Source organism: Idiotropiscis lumnitzeri, chromosome 22 (genome assembly GCF_059441095.1).
Source record: "Idiotropiscis lumnitzeri isolate Australia: NSW breed Sydney's pygmy pipehorse chromosome 22, RoL_Ilum_1.0, whole genome shotgun sequence".
Classification (NCBI taxonomy): domain Eukaryota; kingdom Metazoa; phylum Chordata; class Actinopteri; order Syngnathiformes; family Syngnathidae; genus Idiotropiscis; species Idiotropiscis lumnitzeri.
Window position 1 is genome coordinate 3,978,012 of NC_142412.1, and position 4,758 is coordinate 3,982,769.

General features: G+C 44.3%; 1 non-coding gene across 1 annotated transcript; it reads left to right on the forward strand.

Moving 5' to 3' along the window:
- The first annotated feature begins 4,003 nt into the window (after positions 1-4,003).
- On the forward strand, positions 4,004-4,115 carry trnal-caa (transfer RNA leucine (anticodon CAA)). Its single transcript has 2 exons — positions 4,004-4,041; positions 4,070-4,115. It is a non-coding gene; the product is annotated as a tRNA-Leu (tRNA).
- Positions 4,116-4,758: the final 643 nt, after the last annotated feature.

Below are 4,758 nucleotides of genomic sequence, written 5' to 3' on the forward strand. Positions count from 1 at the left end.
TGTTCTGAATTTTCTTGGTTCAAAACTCTGAGCAATTGTTAACTCATGAGTGGAATTTTCTGATAGTAAATAGTATCAAATCTGGAAAAAAAATATATATATATCAACCTCCTTGGCCAGCCGCCGGGCCTCATAGTAGGGCCTGGCCTTAGCGTTTAGCTTCGAAAATGAAAGCAAGGTTTGACCCTGATAACCAATCGTGTCTCTTAGCACTCCGTTTAGTGGAGGATTTTTTTTGCATTCCAAACAGTCATGGACCTGCAAACGTTTCCAATGTAAATTTCCACATTTATAGAGTGTAAAAAGTGACTTTGGGTTGGTCCGCTCAGTTGATTTCGTGTATATGAGCGCGAAAGGTGAACCGCGAAGTAGCGAGGGTTCACTGTATGTATAAGACCAAAAAGCACTCGTATTTTGCATTATCAGAATTGTTGCGTGCCAAGCTCGTACGTGAGGACACAGGACTGTGTGTCTGACGTGCTCCTCTGCAGCACGGGAGCGCCGAAAAATCCGAAGAGATACATTTGCCTTTGGCCCCAGGAGACGTGGGTTCGAATGCCACCTCAGACAGTGCCCATTGAAAGTACCAAGCAACACCAACATGTTGCCCACGGGCATCAGGACCCCATGAGTAATCCGTGCCTTTCTGTCATGGATACCAGTCGCCAGGATGGCGGAGCGGTCTAAGGCGCTGCGTTCAGGTCGGATCAGAGAGGCCATTGAGATCTGCAAGCTATCGTGTCCAGCCAACCGTGTCTGTTCGTCTGCAGGCATCTTTTTTTGCTCCATCACCCTCACAAACACATGCCCAAAAAAAAAATTGCCAGGATGGCGGAGCGGTCTAAGGCGTTGCGTTCAGGTCGCAGTCTCCCCAGGAGGCGTGGGTTCGAATCCCACCTCAGACAGAGCCCATTGAATTTTCAGTCGGATTCGTCAAAAGGGCACGAAATTGAATTTTAATACCTTAGTCTTACGGTACGTTTTGTCCGAAGTCTGTGGCTGAATCCCAACTGGAATCATTCGAATTAAATTTACAATGTGTTGTTTGAAAAGTGGGGGTTAACAAGTTTGTCACATCATCCTAACGGCATTTAAGTTAGGGGCAAAGCCTCGTCAGCCCAATGTTGACTTTGATTTAATTAAAGGAGTCAAAAAAAAAATAAAACAAGTGGTTCACGAAGCAATTTTGAAGCGTCAAGGCTTCTGCAAGAAACAAAAACATTGTCAGGAAAAGCCTACTAGAACATGTGAACTTCTACTTTCCTTCTCAGAAAGATTTCAAACGGGAGTGAGATTGAGGTCTAATCTACAAAAAAGGAAATTGCGCATTTGAATATGATATTTTGTCTCTTTCGAAGCCCCTGTAGGCATCTTTGATTTGACCCCAGCTGTCCATAAAAAGTGGTCCCATCGAAATCTAATTTGTAATTTCAAACTAAAAGTTGCCTGGAGCGATCGCTACCGAAATGCAAATCTTGTCCACTTCAACCTGTGAAAGTAGAAAATGGTGACTTGAGTCCGACTGAAAGACACATTTGATTGACGTTAACATTGGCACTTATATAATAGGTTTGTTTCGGGCCGGACCCATGACCGATCTACGATGAATTTTATTTTCTCGGTGGCTCAACTCCAGCACAAATTTTTCGCCATGCCCGATGAGACTGCCAAGTTTGGTGAGTTTTTGTGCATGTTTCGGGATATAAGATTAACAAACCTTGATTCGAACCCACGAAGTTGGGTTTTTTAGTGCTAAAAATGCATTTTCAGCTCGCACTGTACACATAGACAATCCTGGCCCATATGCACCGCTTCAACCTGAAAAATCAACTTATGAGAAGGGATACAGTTCTTTACAGCAATTACAGTTTATTAGATGACAGCTTGAGAGCAAATCTAGTATCTTTAAACGGTCTAAGGCGTTGCATTCAGGTCACAGTCTCCCCAGGAGGCGTGGGTTCGAATCAATTTCTCGCCATGCCCGATGAGACTGCCAAGTTTGGTATAGAGTGCCTCCTTTCCACTACAACTATTGACAGTGGGGGCTGTTCATTTGACACACCCCATTGTTGCAGCAGACGCCAAGTCTCTATTGACAATAGCTGACAATGGCTCAGGCCAATATTAGGTGCATTGGCAATAGCCTACAAAGCAACGTCAGGTCGGAACATGTGGCACTTCAGCCATCAGGATACCATCGTGTGCAGAAAATCAATGCGTATGTAGTTATTAAAAAGAAAAAAAAAAAGCTAAAATCTATCCTGTTACTAATTTCGTCGTCCGTGATTCGGCTGCTCTCCTTTCGACAATACGCGTCGGTCACGTGATGTAACGTAGCCGTGGTTGCCCGCGCGTACGCGGGAGTATAAAGACGCCTTTTAGGGTCAGATTACATGTCTGCGACTCCCAGTGAGTCTTTACTGGGATGACGGAGTGAGGGCCCCTTGTCTTGAGGCAACTCGAAAATAGCATTCCCATGTCAGCCCTCAGGTATCAACTCCGGAAGTTTACTGTACTAGTAATCCAGAAAGCATCAAACCCGGTTAAGCTTTGACTACGGCAGCAGCTCACACTTAAAATGTGTTCTACTTAGGCCGATTAGCATTTTTAAATGTGCACTGACCCATCCATTGAGAATGTGTTTGCTTTGTTCTTGCTTGATACTTTCAATGGGCACTGTCTGAGGTGGGCAAGCTGCAGGCCCGTCCGGGGGAAGTCCGTACTCTTCGGCCTAACTTTCACGGACGCTGGCCCGTCTCCTCCGGAGCCTCCACGCGGTTGAACTTAGGGGCCACTCGGCCGTTAAGACTTATGGAGGTTGTCTTCAGGTCGGGACGTTTTATTTAAGAAGCAGCAGAAAGAAATTGCCATTCCTGAAAAAGGGTTTTAGTCCAGTTTTAATCGTACCAAGCAAGAACAAAGCAAACACAGTCAAGAGAGCATTACCAGATGATAAGATGGCAGAGCGGTCTAAGGCGTTGCGTTCAGGTCGCAGTCTCCCCAGGTGGAATTTTGGACGTGAGGAGTTTACCTCATTGTATCTATATGAGCGCAATGACGTAATTGATGGCGTGCCTGAATAGTGTTTGGAAACCTGATGAGTGAACGTCTAAGTGCTTGTAGTCGAAGGACAAGAGGTTCTGGCCGTCGTAGCTTACAGGGGTCATTCTTTTGCACCCTGATCCGCACCGCCCGTGCTCGGGGAAGGTGCTCCTCTTCGGCTTACTGTGACGCGAGCATGCCCGCCTCCTCCGGAGCTTCCATTCGGTTAAACTTAGGGCCCGAGCAGTGGCCGCTGCGATGTCCCTATTGTTTTTCTAGAAATTGTTATTAGGGCCCTCTTCGGCAGCTTAACTTTGAATTGTACTAAAGAATGTGTAACTCTAAATGGCAAGTTTATCATCATTGCGCCGCTTTTAATCTAGTTTATGTACTAAATTGCAGTCTATTAAGTGAGGAAAACAAGGCCAGCTTCATCTCGCCGATGTTTTTACCAGCCTGTCACAGAGTCGGCTCGTCTGGCAGAAGGGGATGATACCAAAGGCATGGCGAAGGGCTGGAGGTGTACTAATTCCTGGTGACCTGGTCGCAGGTGTGCAGCGCGTAGCGGCTTAACTGCCACGCACGCCGGCCGGAGCTCTGGTACGTACTACCATACTCAACGTTTTTCATTTGTTTTATATTAATGGTCTAAAAGTGGTTTTCATAAAAATATTTACCCTGTTTTTTTTGGACTGTAAGTTGCACTTTTTTCTTCATAGTGGTCCTGGGACTTATACTAAGGTGCGATCACTGGTGTTGAATTTTTCTCTCCATCTGGAATGATGGAATTCAGAGGAAGTGAAAAGCCCTTTGTTCTTCATCCCTGTCAGATTTGATGCTGTTTTTCTTGGAAAAGATTTTGTTCTGAGTTTTTCTTTATTTCCTTCAATTAACATTTAATGGTATATTTCCTTTTTACATTTTTAAACCACCCACATGTAACGAGGCTCATCAACATCTTGTCAGGATGGCCGAGCGGTCTAAGGCGCCAGACTCAAGGTGTAATCTTCCAATGGTAAATGGAGGCTTCTGGTCTCCAAATGGAGGCGTGGGTTCAAGTCCCACTCCTGACATTTGACTTAGGAGGTTTTGGCCTGACGCCAGCAATACCACTTAGAAAAGGTGTACAGCGCCAGCAGACAATGAATTTTCAGAGGGAAGGTGCTCCTCTTCGGCTTACTGTGACGCGAGCGCACACCCCAATCGTAAATTGGGAAATGGCTGTCTTGAGAATAGACCAATCACATTGTTAAAGGGGAGTCCGTACACACTTGCCTGTGGTTTTCCCTTTTGCAGTGGTCAGTGATTGCTGATTTGTAATGTTCATGTTGTGCTTGTTCTTTTACTGCTCTGATTTTTCATTTTTTTTTATTTCCACGTTCTAATTAGATGTCTGCGTGAAATGCTTGTTGTCTTTTGTTAAAAGTGGTCATTTTCAACAATGATTAAACGGCAACAGCAGATAAAAGATTTTGAAAAAAAAATAAAAAATTCCACCACCCTCTTCCTGGCGACGATGTCTTTAAGCCAAAATTCTATAGTACAAAGACAGATATCCCACATACAGACTTTTCAACAAAAAACAACATCGTAATATGTATAGATATGTTATATACACGACTGTATATATGGTATAATTGCATAAGGTAGCATGCATGCATGCTAAAACATTTTGAAATATATGTTATATGTTCCTTTGCTAGTCTAAACATGGCA